The sequence below is a fragment of the Pelodiscus sinensis genome, chromosome 27, assembly GCF_049634645.1.
Source record: "Pelodiscus sinensis isolate JC-2024 chromosome 27, ASM4963464v1, whole genome shotgun sequence".
NCBI lineage: Eukaryota > Metazoa > Chordata > Testudines > Trionychidae > Pelodiscus > Pelodiscus sinensis.
Window position 1 is genome coordinate 12,336,043 of NC_134737.1, and position 16,173 is coordinate 12,352,215.

The window sequence follows — 16,173 nt, forward strand, 5'->3', positions numbered from 1 at the left end:
AAAAAAAATCATATATTTAAAAAACCCCGCTTACTTACAACCAATCTGTATTACTACTAAAGCCAGCTTCTTACAGGGTAATAGCCCTATAGCTCGGTGCATTACTGCTAGAATAGTATAAGCCAGTGAAAGGTTTAGAAAAGTATACAGGTGTACAGTCTTTGAGCGGGGCTGGGTGTAACCGTGAAGGTTAACAGATGAGCCCAACCTCAACCCTATACTGAACTCCATGTTGTACCAGTAACCAATGTCTGGTGAAGGGGCAAGAGCTCTGCCATGAATCACAACCTGTGTCTAGAGACTCTGTTATGCCCGAATGTCATGTTTCCTGGTACCCCGGCTAGCAACTAGGGAGCGTGCAATGGCTGTGCTGTGCGGACAGTATTGCCTTCACTCCGCATGCTCTGGTGTGTTGAGAATTCAGCTCTCGCATTCTTGAGGAGACAGGGCAGTACTGCACCCGTAGCCTGAACTCCATGTTATCTAAAGCTTTTTACGGTGCGACAGGGTTGGTAGACGCTGTATGGAATCTTTCGCCTCTTGTCACTTGTGTGCATTTGGCTCCAGTTGTGAGAGCATTAAAGCTGATGTTACCTGTAAATGACATGTGACCGAAGTCAGATGAGTGAGAGTGTTGCCCGCAGGACAACTTGCATTGATTGAAATTCTAGCTGACGTGTCTCTTTGAGGGAGGTTTACTGCCTGATGGTTTGGGCAAAGAACTGGGATATAAGGTCCGTGCTTTCTACTCTAGCCCTGCCATGGATTCCCAGTGTGTCCTTGGACAAGGCCTGATCTCTGGAATGGGGATAATACCTAAATCACAGGGATGTTGTGTGAGGGATTCATGTTTTACCATGCAACCATCAGGAATATACACAGCTGTGGTGTTATGTGACTTCTGCTTAACAGAACTGCTTTTACAGGAACAGAAGAGCTGAGGGTCAAATAAAACCACCATCCCTCTGAAAAGCAGGGGGAAATCCCACTCCTCCAGGCAGTGTTTGGAGAGGGCAAGAAAACTGCCTTATCTTCGAGCTCCCTGAGCGGGTTTTTACTAGTGCATATTACGAATGTAATAGACCCAGACCTCTTGGCTGCAGTAGCTGGTAGAAGGTAAAAATACTGGCCGCTGGATGAATCGTTTTCTGTTCTCTGAGAGTGCAGGGCAGGGGCTACTCCACAGCAATCAACAACGTACTGGAGCCCATTAAGTCAGGTGGACACCATAAGACACCTGGAGCCAATGAAGAACTTGCTAGCAGCAATTGAGGCAGGCGAATCAGTACACCTGCAGCCTATTGGAGCCTGCTGGGACTGATTTAAAAGGCTCCCCTTCAGGAGGGCGAGGTGCCAGGGGCTGGGCGTCATGGTGCACTGTGGAAGGGCGCAGAGGATGAGTATGGTCAGGTGCCTGGAGGAAGGTGCTGGGAGGGGCCATTTGGGGAAGGGCTACAGCTTTGATAGTTGAGGAAAAACCACCTATTGCTGCTGTCATTTGGGTTCCTGGGCTGGAACCTGTAGTAGAGGGTGGGCCTGGGTTCCCCCAACTCTCCCCCACACCACTACAGAGACTCACCAAACCCGTCGGTGGCTTAGTAGGCTGACACCCTTGCTTCCCGTAACGGGGAGAGGCTACGCTGAGGGTCACAAAGAGCCTCGGAGGCAAACCCTCATCGCCTAGAAGTGCAGGCTCCCTGCAGCAAAGCCAGAGGTCGACCACACACAGTAGTTCAAAAGCCCTCTCCGGAAGTTTTGTAATTGACTATGTCCATAGCCTTGTGTCAAACACTGATGTGCTTTTTCTAAACTCAGTGAACACTTGGTTTTTTTTCCTAACAATGTCAGGCTGTATATTCCCTGGCCTTGCTAAATCCTCTTTCTTTGGGCACAGCATAATCAATCCGTGTCAACAGTGTCCTGAGACTGGCACTTAATTCCTGCAGCACACGCCATTTTGGTAGAGTCTCAAAATCAGCAGTCTCTTTTTGGTCAAATGCTTGTAATTGCCATGATAGCAAATGAGACAATCTTTTACTAATTAGTTCCTAGGATCTAATGTTGGGACTGTTTGGTTAGCTGCTGCAGCAGAAGCCAGGAGAAAGGGGTGTATCTGGAGGAAGGGATGAGGAGTAGCCTTATCTTACAAGGTTTTGTTAGGCCACACAGCAGTGGTGAGTGCTACGGCTAATGTCCTTGTGACTTGCTGGCGAATAGCTACAGTTGCCTGGCTTGCTCAGGGAACTGATGGAACCAGTTCATCAAGAGCAACAATACACAGTCTAAAAGCTCTTAAAATGGTAATCATCTTGGGCTTGTGAGCTAGTTCTTGTTCAGCTGTTATGGCGCCTGTTCCTGAGATTGACTGAGGGTATGTCTACACTACAGAGTTTTGTAGGAAAAACAGCTGTTTTTCCAATAAAACTTGAGGAATGAGGGGTTTTTCCGGCAATGGTAATCCTCACTCTACAAGGAAGAAGCCTTTTTGCGAAAGACTTCTTTCACAAAAGGCGTGTGTGGATGGGGAGGAGGGAGTTCTTTCTGAAGAAGAGAAAAGAGGAACAAGCATAGGTGCCCTGGTGGCCATTCTGTCCATTGCAATCACAGCTTACATGCGAAAGAGCCCACACACACAACAGTCCCCCTGCTACTTCCCCCCAAGTGCTAGTCTAAACAGTGCTTTGTAGGCAGGAGTGCCCTTCTGGCCACAAACCAATTGCCTCTCTCTGGAGGGAGGGTACATTTTTTGTTGGTAAAAGTGCTAACAACTGGTGTTTACGCTGCCCAGCTTTTAGCGACAGGGCCATGAAAGGCAGAGTATTATTATAGTTGCCCTCAAATTGTGGTACCAAGCATGGCTGTTTTTCACTCACCCCTCTATTTAAGAAGGTGTCCATTCAGGCACCTTGCTGAGCTTGTTATTCTTTGAATCCCCAGTTTGTCTCAAGAAGTGTTGTGGCTTCTCTTACTAACGCCTCTGTCTTGTTCTATAATTACTGATCTCGAAATCAGATACTTCCACATGCTACATTCGGATATGTGATGAGACGATTGTAAGCAAACGAGGAGTTGGAGTACTACATGAGCGGCCTGTAGAAACATCAAAAAGTTTGGTTCAAAGTTTGGTTCAACAGTTTTGTTCTGTTCCTGGAGTCTCTTAGCACGCTCTCTTCCCTAGTATTTTAGGGAGAGGCAGGTACAGCCTTCCTCACCCCTTTCCCCCCCAAAAAAAGGCTCACTATTGCCCTCTCAGGCTATGTCTATACTACAAGCCTCTTTTGAAAAAGAACATCTAGACTACAACCAGTACTTTTGAAAAAGCAAGCCGCTTTTTCGAAAGAGAGCACCCAGGCAGCCTGGATGCTGTCTCTGAAAAAAGCACAGTTTGCATTACATAGCGCCTTTTTTCGAAAGAGCACTTTCGAAAAAAGGTGTTCTTCCTCGTAAAACGAGGTTTTCCATGGTCAAAAAAACTGCTGAGTTCTTTCGATTTACTTTCGAAAGAATGCGGCAGCAGTCTAGATGCAGGGAAAGTGTTGGGTTTTTTTGTTTGTTTTTCGAAAAAAGGCCATTTTTTTCGGAAAAAACTCTAGTCTAAACACACCCTTAGAAAGGATAAACAGAAGATTAAAACTACAACTTAAAGTATGGTTATTAACATTTGTAAAGCACTTCGAATATGTGAAATGTACCATCAATATCATTAGAACTGGGGCTGGAGATTTATATGTGTGGGTAAGTGGGTGCGTGGGGGGATCTAATGGTTTAAGCACAAGGTTGGGAGCCAGGTACCCACAAGTTCTAATCCTGTTGCTGACACTAACACCTTTTGTGGCCTCTGCAGGCAAATCACTGAGGTTTCCGCGTCATGATCATCCACCCGCCAGGCTCCTCGCTGTTTACAAAGTGCGTGTATAAAGCTGTGACTGTGCTATCCTTGTGGGCGTTCGAACCCTGCTGCCACTCGGAGCTCTGTGGGATGCTAGCCCTGTGACTGGGAGCTCAGGCCCGTATTGCCTCAGTCATCAAAGTCCAGCAGGGAAGGCGTGTTGCTTTTTTGACTCACTGACTGAAACTGTTGGCCATGCGCAGTTTGGGAACAGATGTCGCACAGAAGTTCTCAGTCTCGCCGAATGCTACAGAGCCTGCTAGCTCTGTAGTGAGCCAAGCAAATAGGAGCCTCTGGGAAATATGCATTCCACTGTGCATTCCAGCACCTCTGTCTAGGCCAGCGGTTCCCAGCCTTTTCCAGATGGGGACCCAATTTGACAATTCAGGAAGATGTGATGACCCAAGGCAATTCAAAAACGGGGGGGGGGGGGGGGAGGAAGGGGGGAAGAGCCACCTGGGGAGACACTTGGCGACCCTTTTGAAATGTAATGGTGACCCATATTTGGGTTCTGACCCATAGATTGGGAAACCCTGGTCTAGGCAGAGCTGCCTGACCATACCATGGAATTACTAGGGGACTGTCCCATTATCACAGTTAAGCAGTGTTGTCGGGCACAGATAAAATCAGCGGTGAGGTTACTATTGAAACAGTACAACTAAGAGTGGCCCAAGATGCACTGGATCCTGTGGGTATAGAGAGGAGACTGTGTTGCTGGCATGGTGGGTTAGTGGGTTAGGACAGGGAGCGAGGGTTCCTGGTTTCTCTCCTTGACTGCACTAGCTTTTTTCTTGCCCTTGGGCAATTCTCCTAGCTATGCTGTGTGTAACAGGAATCAATAACATTTAAACTCTGCCACTGTCAACTAGCCCTGCCCCCCCTCTGGTGGAGCAGTATTGTTTTCACTTTTCGCACACGTCACTGCTTTTGAGGATTGGATAAGAACTTAAAAGTGCTGATTTTCTTGCTCTTTGCTCCCTCCATTCTCCCGCAGTGCTCCTCTGATACTGCACTTTGGAACAGGGGTGTTGTGACGCTCAGTCCGTTATCGGTGCTGAGTCCCCGGGCTGGAAAGTTTTTAGAGCCAAACAGAACAATACTATAGAAATAGTAAGCTTTTCTACAAAAGCGGCGAGGAGTCCTGTGGCACCTTATAGACTAACCGAAGTGTTGGAGCATAAGCTTTCGTGGACAAAGACCCACTTCGTCAGATGCTTGTAGTGGAAATTCTCAGAGGCAGATTCAGACTAACACGGCTACCCCCTGATACTTAAGCTTTTCTAGTAACTGCCATCTCAATCTGGCAGTACTTTACACTCATACGCTACCCCTCCTTCAGGTTAATTTATTAGGATTTCATAATGGGGCTATCTAGCCTTGGCTGTACCAAGGGAATGCTTAGACTGCCAACGCTCTTTTGACCACAAGGCACTCTTGGCTAGCAGGGCAGTGTAATGCGTTTCTCACGTCTGGGATCGTGAGTCCAAGGAGTCTTGCTCTTTTCTGTTGCCTCCTGCCAGCCAAAGGAACTCATTCAAAGAGAGCCCTTTGAGGAACTTCTCTCCCCTGGGGGGGAAATGCGGTGGCCAGACCATGTCTGTTCCACTATGAAAGAGGAGACGATCCAGCATGTTTCACAACTTTGATTTTTGGTTTCAAAGGAGACTTTCAGGAAGTGGGTGAAGTTAAATAAAGCAAAGCAAGCGTCAGACCTGTGACTTATTCTGGGAAGTAAAACGCTTGTGCCCCATCATCACATGTGTCTGAATAATTGGCAGTAACCTGATCCTTGCCGAGTAGGCAGCTCCCTGCTTCTTCCTGCCTGGGCTGGTGCTTCACAACTAGATATGAACGTACCATAAAGCTGTACTGGGGAGAAAGTCAAAGAACTCGAGTGCACTCTTGGCGTTCAGTGCAATCTGTGAGAACTGTTGATGCTTGTGGCATCAGCCTGTTAACCTTTCGGTGCACTATTTTGCTCCTCTATAAAATGGAGATAATGCTGATCTGCTTCTCAGAAAAAACCCTCCATGGATTGATGTCATGAATTGTTTTTCTTGACTGGCTATATTTGCACACGGGAGGGACCTCAGCAGTGATTTCTTAGCTCTTAAGTAGGGTTTTAATATACCACCTCACAGTATGTTATGCTGCCATTGTAGCGTGGAGCAATAAGCCATGTACAATGTTTGTGCTCGATGTACAACTTGTTCTTTGTAGATTTTCAGACAATTATAATGTCCAATCTGTTTTTTTTAAATATTTGTAGTTTTATGAGCAAGACAAAGGGCCCAAATCTGGAATAATTGGATGGTGCGTACAACTTTAAAATGTCCCAACAGTCATCTAAGGACTGAAACTTGATGTGCCAAGTAAGCTTAATCTCTAGAGGGGGCTGATGAAAGAGCTCCTAATTTTAAGAGTTCTAGTAGCTGCCACTCTGTTGCCTCTGTTGCAGTGTGTAACCTGCATGCCAGTGACGTCCCAATAGGTGAGAGGGGTGACACATGCTAACTCTGCTGAGAGTTCGTGTGCTAACAAAGACTGTGTTCTGGGCTTTCGGGACTGAAAGCCAATGTTCAGCATTTTTGTGTTTGTGCTGGTGTCTTTTTTGTTTTAACCCTTAGTGACCTTTTCCTGTGTCACCCTGTAAGTTTAAGGATGTATATATCGCTTTTACAGCTGTGCAGCGAGGCAGTATATGTTGGTATAAAGGTTTTATTAGCCTGGGCTGTGCACCTTAATCAAGGGAGTTCAAGTCATCAATGAGCACCTGTCAACCTCTTTCAATTCCACTGTACATGGTTGGGGCTCAGTACCCGCCATGTGTTACAGAAACAGATGATTGTTTTTTTCTTTTCTTTCTGAAACAACTATGACCCGCACCACACTTGTTGTAGTATCTCAGAGCCCTAGTCCTGGGACCTAGGCCCCAGTGTGCAAACAGAGGTGGCCTCTGCACCCAAAGAGCTTACAGTGTAAGCACACAAACTCCTTATGAGCCTATGTGGGTGGCTTGGTACCAGCATTGGGTGACTTCCGTTTTAACCACTGGTTCATCTCATGACTCCTGGGTTCCTCCTTAGTGTCATGGAAAGAAATCTCTGCTTTACTGCTAGCTCTGCTTGCTACCCTGTAGAAAGAGATTTCAGTCTGACTTTGTCACCAGGCCGTGGCTGAAGTTTCTCATCTGTAGGGAACAGGGGCAGGGAGGGAACTGGACACTGACTTGGGAACTTGCAGTGACTTGCCAGGCACTGCACCTAACTTACCTATGCATTAAGTGAATATTTTAATTTTAAAATAAATGCATACACCTTCAGTGCACCGTCAGGCTTGCGCACCTGGCTGGAAATGTGTTTGTGCTGATATCTGCCTCAGTGGGTGCAGAGAAATTGCCTGTTTGGTTGTGTTCGTCAGCAACAAAACTGTATTGGGAGGACATCTGTCACTTAATTGTCTTTTACATTTCCAGGGGATGCCCTCGTACTAGCCCTTCATTGCCCCCATCACTATGGTGGCTGGCTCTCCAGCTTCCAGTACTGTGTGTACGTGCCTGGACGCATGCACCTTTCTCATGATGACTTGCAGCTGATGCATTGGTTTGATGTTGGAGAGAAACTGGGCCATCACTCCATTCTTCCTCCCACACTAGGACACAGTGAAAAGGGCACTTCCTCATTGAACTTCCAGCTACTGCGAACCTAGCCACAAGACGTGTATGCTAATGAACTGGGACCTGCCTTAAGACCATGTTTGTGAGCTGCAGTTACTAATTGCCAGGGTGAGAGCTTGGTCCTGTGTGGCGTCAGTGGCAGTCTTGCCATTCTCTTGAGCGTGGTCTGGATTTCATCCTAGGTGCTGGGCATTGTTTCCTCGGCTGGAGCCACTCCAACCTTTCTGAACAGCTTACTGCTCTTTGGTGGCATTTCCAAGTGTCTCCCTGGGAGAGTCCCCTTGGAGGGGTGGAAGGCTGTGAGTAGGTGCCTATTCCGTGCCCTGGCCACAGCTGGCTCAGGCTTCTTTCTGCACATTTACTCTTCTGCTAGCTGGTTCTGTTCGCTGTTCCTATGTTGGTGTCTTTCCTCAATTTCCCCTCTGATTTACCCCTTATCTTGTGCCTCCCTCTCCTTGCTCTGTACATTTTGGGGCAGCGTGGAGGTCCAAGGCTGAGTTAGGTTGCGTATGCTGGTGCAGCTAAGTTGAGAGCTGCAGGAGCAGAGGAGAGACGCTTGGGCCTGCAGCCTTGTACAAATAGAAGGTGCGTCTATAGCGGCTACTTCAGAGGCTGCGGCAGAAGCAGGGGTGGGCGTGGGGAGGTGGTTTTCAATGATCCACCTGCTGCTTTAACTACTGCGACGGGAGCATCTTTGAATGGGAGGGAGGTGTGGCAAATCATGGATCATGTGACTTTCTGCCCCTTGCTATTTTACTCCCTTTTAATTCCTTTTGCAACCCCATCTCATCCCATAGACTGAGAAACAACTTTGAGTGTCTGATTCACCAGAGAGGCTTAGGGAAGATCAGGAGTCGAGTTCAAAACTACTGGGTGGCCTTCTAACGCTGCCCCCCGTTTTAGTACTGGGTGTCCTGGCATGGCTGTTAATGTGAAATGGATTTGTTCTGATAGTGGGGATGTGTGCCCCTCCCCCCTCTCCATGCCAGACCCACCGTTCAGGCCTAGATTTTTTCCCCCACGTCTGTCATTTGTAACACTGCAATGGGAGCCTGTCAGGGCTCCTTTCATCACTCCCACCCCATGTTCTTTCTGATGGTGCTCTGCATGCTCAGAAGCTAGACAGACACTAGAGTGACTGGTGTCCATCGTATGTAACTTTCTACCTGGCTTTAATTATTCTTCACCTTCCATGTGACAAACCCGAGGGATCTGGTCAGGGGATGACAGGGCTGTTACAGCTTCACCAGTTAACGAGAAGCACAATAAAAAGTGGTGCAGAAATGCAGCCATTGGTATGGGCTGTATCTCCCCTGTGCATGCAAGGGAGTGGGAAAGGACCAGCGTCTGTGTTGAGCTGAGCCAGGCAAAACTTCCTCAAAGCCTGAACCCCAATTGTCATCTTAGAGAAATCTGTAGGTAACTCCCACTGGAAGATGTGGGGGAGTTATTTTGGATTTGCTCGAAAATCTTTGTAATCCTAACCAACAGTCGTATCAGCAAACTTCATCCTTTGTGCTTTGAAGAGATCTGTGTTAGGACAGTCCTACTGCCTTAGGACCGTCTCCATGCAGCATTTTTGGCAATGGAGAATATTGTTGTCATCAGCTTGCTGGGTATTAAGGCTGCAGATTGACTTGGGATGTGCAGTGGAAGATTCCAGTGCTGAGCGAATTCAGGAAGCCCGCGACTTTTGTGGATAACTAAAGAAGACTTTGGCATTTGGGGCATGGCACTTCAAACCTTGCAGCTAAACCTAATGGTTAACTGGTTAACGGGTAAGCCTCACCTGTTAAGGTTAACCAAAGGGGGCTGCTTCAGCCCCATGGGGCCTCATCAGGATGTTACCTCCCTAGTTGCAGGGCTATAAAATTGCAGTGTAAACATTTGGGTTGGAGCCCTGAGCCCTGGGACCCCACAACAGGGAAGTCAGGCTCCAGCTGGAGTCAGCAAGGAACTAAGCCTGGGTCCCAGGAGTCCTCCCAGCTTCGCTTTCACTAGCCTGAGCCTCCCCAGCCCATTCCATAAGAGGCCACGGAGCAGGCTGCAGATAGTGTTGTCCCTCCCAGCTAGCAGCCTTGAGAGGCAAACCCCCCACTAACCACACGGCCACGGAGGAGACTGGTTTTCTATGTTGTGCTCAGCGCGCTGCTAATTCAAAACATTTCACAGCTTGTGTTCCTGTTCCCATCCACTTCCTTCGCTTTATACTGATTGTTCTCTGACCGCTGCTTTCCAGCTTACCACATGAGCTGCCCTTTGGAGGGTCTTGGGCTTTACTTTCATCCCGTGAAACTGCTCAGATGCTTAAGTGACGACTCTTTCCAGTAAGAAGTGAGTCCCTATTTTTGTCTTGTTTGCGAACTGTTTGGAATGCAGGGAAATGACAAGAAAATGAGGAGTATTAATCATTCTGTGGGATTTCCACTGAGGAGGTTTGTTCCAGGCTTGTGCTGATGGGCTGTAATAATACCATACTGCTATTGCATGGTACTCGTAGGCATTCTCTTTTCTCTGTGGATATCACTGCACTCCTTGGGGGCAGAGTCTGGAATGTGGTCCCCATTTTACAGATTGGGAACATGAGGCAAAGAGAAGGGCAGTGACCTCCCGGGCTCACCCAGCAGGTCATTGGAACCTAGAAATCAGGTTGTCTTGGAGCGGTGTTTCTCACAGTGGGCTGCAGGCCCGCTCTGAGGCTACGTCTACACTGCGGGTTTTTTGCAGAAGAGGAAATGCAAATGGAGCGCACATTGGCATTTCTTCTTCCGATCCTTTTTTGCAGAAGAGGTTTTTGTGATTTAAAAAGCCCTGCATAGATGGGGCCATTTGTCGGGGGGGGGGGGAACCCTTTTGCGCAAGAGCCTGTAAACCTCATTTTTTGAGGAATAAGGGATCTTGCACAAAAGGGTTTTTTTTCCGTCAAATGGCCCTGTCTACACGGCTCTTTATCACAAAAACCTCTTCTGCAAAAAGGATTGGAAGAGGATATGCAAATGAGAGCGCAAGATATGCAAATGAGTGTTCCATTTGCTGCATTTCCTCTTCCGCAAAAAACCTGCAGTGTAGACGTAGCCTGAGAGAGCTGCTAATTGGCTGCTCTAGTTTGTGCAGCTACAGCCCTTAGCTGTGGTTCGCCGTTCGCAGCGGGAAGCAGTGTGGCCTGGGTCGCTGCTCCCCACACCTCCCCTTAGCTGCAAATGGCGAACCACCTAAGGGAGCTGCGAGGGTCCGTAGCTGAAGAGCGGGTAAGTAAACGGACCAGAGCAGCCCATTAGCAGCTTTCTCAGAGTGGGCCCGCAGCCCGCTTTGAGAAACACTGTCTTAGAGCAGCGGTGGGCACACTCTGTGTGAGGGCGTGGCGTCCCAGGGTTAAAACCCTCTGGGCCCAGCTAGCTCCACCCCGCTTTACCTGCAGCCAGTGCCTGGCTCAGTATGGAGCTGACTAGGGGGAGGCAGGAGCCTGGTTCATCATGAGCCAGAGCCTGGCTGCTCAGCAGCCTGGGGAGCAAGTAAGCCCCCATCCTGCCCCTCTGGGACAAGAGGGAACCTATTGATTAGCCCCAACTAAGTGGAATCTGGATTCTTGGGCCTACACCCCAAACAGAAGGACTTGAATAGGGAGTGGTTTGGAGCCCTGGGAACAGGGAGGCAGCGCTCCCCTCCCCCCTTCACCTGCTCACTCAGAAACCTAACCACTAGGCTTCCCAGTTGCCAAGGACCCGGTCATGCTAGGCTAGTGAGTGGGCTGCTAGAGTGACCCTCCTTTATCTCAGTGGGCTGCAAGATTGTCATAACCAAGTTTTCTAGGTACACAAGCGCAGGCAGCAATTTGCAGGGGGTTCTGATTGAACTGTTGCAGCGCTGTGATTGGATGCAGAGGGACCACACAGTTCTCAGTCAGTGCTGTGTGCAACCAGCATACCCCCCACTTCATGTGCCCTGGCTTTATGTGCACATCACTTTAGTAACACCAGTAGGAGAGAACCTACGTGGCTGGAAACCAGCGGAATTTGGCAACAGCAAACAAAATGTCTGACGGGCTGCAGGTTGCCCACCATTGTTTTAGAGCACTGAGCACATTTCTGGGAGTAACTTACAACTTCTCCATCTGTGTCACCTCTAGGCTGGCTGTACAGATGCAGCTCAGGCTGATTAAGACCACAAATTGTTCTCTGCTCATCAGCGGCCCTTATGAAAACAATTCGATGGGTCTCAGGAACTGGGACCCTATTCAAAAGCTGCCACTGCAATTGGCAGCAGAGAAATCAAGATCGGAATGGGCTGTAGAGACTGACCCATCTCAAGCCGAAAGACTGTCACTCCCACACGTGAAGTCCTGTAGGAGAGCAATGTGGGTTGAAGCTTGTAAGGCCCTTCTCTCTAGGTTTCCCAGGGTGGTGGTGTCAGTCCAGCCCCTTCTATTACAATAAAAAATCCTTCAGGCTTTTAGCTCTGGCCTGTGTTGCTTGTATCTCCACTTAAAGCAACGGCTGAGGACAAGGCTGTCCCTGACTCAGTCCAGGCAAGTCCTACCTGGATTAGCCAGCCATTCGTGATGTGCAGTGTTGTTTTACAGACTGCCAAAAGGTGTGAATTGCTGCATGCCTAAAACGCACATGGAGGAGTGTAGTAATAGAGATGTAGCCGTGTTAGTCTGGTCTTGCTGAAACAAAAGACAGGACTATGCAGCACTTTAAAGACTAACAGGATGGTTTATTAGGTGATGAGCTTTCGTGGGCCAGACCCACTTCCTCAGATCAAAGTGTGGAAGAAAATTGGCATGACCGTATATACCAAAGGGATACAATTAAAAAAAAAAAGTGAACTATTTTATGTGTATTCACTTTTTTTTGTTTGTATCCCTTTGGTATATATGGTCATACCAATTTTCTTCCACAACTTGATCTGAGGAAGTGGGTCTGCCCCATGAAAGCTCATCACCTAATAAACCATCTTGTTAGTCTTTAAAGTGCTGCATAGGCCTGTCTTTGGTTTCTGGAGGAGTGTGGCAGTGTTGTTCCAATGGCAATGGACTGTGAGGATGGTGAAGTCAATGGACCTTCTGTTTAAAATGAGTTCTCTACACTTGCCTTCCTAGACAGATCCCAGGGACAAAAGATTGTTCAGCCTATGAGTAGCCACGTGTTTGTGTGTGGGTTCCACTGCAGCCTGTTTGCTACTCCTACCCAGACCTTCCCTGCAGTTCTGCCCCTCCCCACCAGCCGAATGGGATTTTCCTGAAGGCTATGCGTTCACTTGTAGGTAGATGTGGGGTAGGTATCCATAGCTATAGAGACAGAGATTAATAAAAGATTCAGATCCTTACACAGAAACTACAACGAATGGTTTTTCCTCCACATGTGCCACATCCTACCAGGCGGGGTGTGTGTGCGAGAGAGGGTGCCAACAATAACACTGCATGTGAATGGTCCCTCAGTGTCGGAGGAGGCTCTGAAAGGGAGCACTCTGCGCCGTTCTGTTTCTCTGCGTGCCTCCACTGTAAATGAAAACGGGATATTGTGCTTGCCAGGAATGGAACTTCTCCAGATGCTTGACATGTATCCATGCATAGCGCGAACTCCCTGGGCAGAGGGCGAGTTCAGGCTTTGCAGCGAAAGCTCTCTTGCCTTCAGGAATTTCTCAGTTAGTCCCTCACTGAGCAGGGACTGATCTGTCAGGGAATCCTGCCTGGGACTCGTAGGCAGAGTGCTGGCTTTCTAAGTCGGTGGTACGCAATCTTTTTTCAGTCATGACCACCGTATTTTATTGTACTCGTGTCACGACCCCCAAGGTAATTTGAGCAGTGCGGCATGGCACTTAGATCGCGGAGGCCGGGGCTTATGCCCACCACTATGGCAACCCCCCAGGAAGACGTCCGCAACCCCCTTGGAGGTCACGACCCACGGGTTGCGCACCACTATTCTAAGTGATTCTGGCACGGAGCTTGATCTGCCTTTGCCTTCATCCTCTTGCGTGACTTGTGATCTTTCACGCAACACCATCTCCAGCTTCCTCTTTCTCAGATCTTGCATGTGAGCTGTGACCTGCCCCGGCTACGACCTCCCTGCGAATAAGAACTAAATGCGTCTCGTGCTGTGGAATCATGTTGATGAAAGCCCAGTTTTCATGGCAGCCTCCATGGACGGTCCCCAATGAAAACTTTCCTGGGCTCCTACAAAGAGCCACTAATGAGTGGGACCTTGGCGTAAGTCAAGTGTCTGATTTATTTGGGTGCCAGAGCCCTGAGCCTGCTCAGCTGCTGTCTGCAATTCTCGTTCTCATTCCCTAGCGTGGGCCACATGCAGTTCCCCAGGATTAGCCCCTGGGAGGCTGCTGGCACTCGATCTGCACTGCCCCCAGGAGCGCCGCTTGAAGCTCCTATTGGCTGTAGATCGCCGTTCCTGGCCAATGGGAGCCACGGGAACCGGCGCAGCCCAAACACACCACTCCCCGCAGCGCCTGTTGGCTGGGAACGGCAATCTGCGGCCAGCGGGAGCCTGTGCAGGTAACTAAAGTGCCGGCAAGCCCCGTCCAGCTTATTGCCCACCCCTGCCCTAGCGGCAGGACCAAAGTGGGGAGGAAACTCCGACTTCTCTCTGCTCTGTGCTGCATTCCTCAGCGGGGTGCATGGCACATATGCACCTCTCCCAGGAGCACGGGATGCAATGAGCTAACCGGGGTGGGGGGAGACTGGTTGGTTTCCTCACTCCAAATGAATAACACGTCCAAGGTAACAATAGTCTGAGCAGCGTCAGGCTTCCCTGCCATGGCTCCTGGCAGGGGTGGCCGAATAGCGGCAGTCAGAGTGCTGTGCCCTTGGGCATGGCCACCTCTCGCCTCCGACCTGGGCTGAGATCCGCCAGCTCCCTTCCCGCAGGCCCCTCACTGCCAGCGCATGGCAGCCTGCTCTGCCGGCTGGTCCACACACCGGAGTGGCATTGGTTTAATTCCAGTGTCACTCACATGAGGCCAAGCCCCCTAGAAATGGTTCTGTTGGTTTGACGTATACAGGCGAAGTGACCCATGCAACCCAACTTGACACACGGTTTCCATTTTGCTAGGGAGAGTCTGCGCCGGTGTCACACGTCTGTTTGAAAATGGCCCCTTAGCTGAAGCGGGGTGTAGGCCAGGCCTGTGCGGGCGCACCTGTACTGCGAGAAGAAACCTGTCACTGACATGGGGCTTTGCAGGCCTGAATGCTGCAGTGTGGGTGTTACGGCGACAGCCTGCGCTCTTGTCCCTCGCTGGGTCTCGGAGCCTGCAGCCCAAGTCAGTTGATCCAGGCTGGCAGTGTAGATGTCCCCTGTTAATGCGGAAGTTCGCCGGAGAGGGGCTGCGCTTGGGATACGGCGCCTATGTCCAAACCGTCGGGGCTCGAGTGTGTTTTGATTCTGAGATCTAGAACTTGACGAGCGATGGGGAATGCTGTTTGCCTCGTAGTGAGAACCTGCCTAGTCACAAGGGCGAAGGGCCCAAACCGGAGCGATTGGGTTGGCGGGGGAAGGGACCCTGGACATCAAGGCGTCCCTGTGCAGATGATGTGCGACTTACACTTCGTATACATTTGGTGGGGAGATTTTTCATCAGCTGTTGAGTGTGGCTAACTTGATCGTCGCTCTTGCCCCAAGGTGTCTTTGGGGAGGGGGAGGGTGGAGATGGGGCTAGCAGAGGGAAGGGTGGGCACGGGGAAGCAAGGAGGCAGTTTGCTAACCCTCCCAAAGGCACTCGCTGGACTGTGCAGAGGAATTTGTGGTAGAGTGTGGCTCAGTGCCTGTGTGGAGCAATAGAACAATATTGAAATGCCTGATTTCTGGCAGCACACTGGGGCCAGTTACAACACAGAGGAGTAAAAAGAAACATGCAGCAATTGCAACGTTGTAATTTCATGCAGGGAGACTGGAACCAGCATGATCCCAAAGGCACATGGGAGGCTGCTGCCCCAGTAAGTTACCAGCAGAGACGGTGGCGTTCAGTACCATTGCATCCAACCTGTCTTGCAGCGCCTGTCGTATGGCGCCACGCTCCTAATAACCTCATTGCAGCTGCCAGCTGGTGGGTGGGGAGAGATCAGGCCTAATGAGTACAAGGTAGTTTGCTCAGACAGACCTTGTGGGTCAATGGACTGGATTCCCAGCCCTGCTGCTCCGTGCCTCAGTTTCACGTTCTGTTAAATGGGGACTCCCTTGTGAAGTGTTGTGAGAGCCTTGGGAGAAATGTGCTCTACAACCCAGAGTAGGACTGGCTCTTGTACGCCTTCCTGTTCTCCCTGGCTCAGCTGCGGCTATGCCTGCCTGGCAATGTAAAGTAGCTAGCTGTAGCTCTGGTGGAATTCTTCCATCCTGGCTGCTGGTTCAGGCCTTGGCTCCAGCAGCCCTGTTCTGGAAGGACCCATCGGCATGATGTGTCCAACTTCTGCCCTGCAGCTTTGCACAGGGTTCTGCAGAAGCAGGGATTTCTGGGGCCTGCTCCGGTGCCCGATTTGGGCAGACGTACAGACCGACCAAGATGGTGATAGGCAGAAGAGTGCTGGTGTGCTTCCCCTTCATTCACTCGTCATGTTAATCATTTTTTCCAGCTGATGAAGGTCCATGACCGCTCCTGAGCT

The 16,173-nt window shown here is 49.7% G+C and overlaps 1 protein-coding gene across 6 annotated transcripts in view; it reads left to right on the forward strand.

Annotated features, from left to right (window-relative positions):
* The window catches only part of PPARD (peroxisome proliferator activated receptor delta), a 38,304-nt gene that overhangs the window by 10,330 nt on the left and 11,801 nt on the right, over positions 1–16,173 (forward strand). The window contains exon 3 of one of the 6 annotated variants that reach the window (XM_075910528.1): positions 7,365–7,673. The exons of 3 other annotated variants lie outside the window; for them this stretch is intronic. The gene's annotated coding sequence lies outside the window, so the exon portion shown is untranslated. 2 more of the 6 variants (XM_075910531.1, XM_075910529.1) reach the window with 2 other exon arrangements.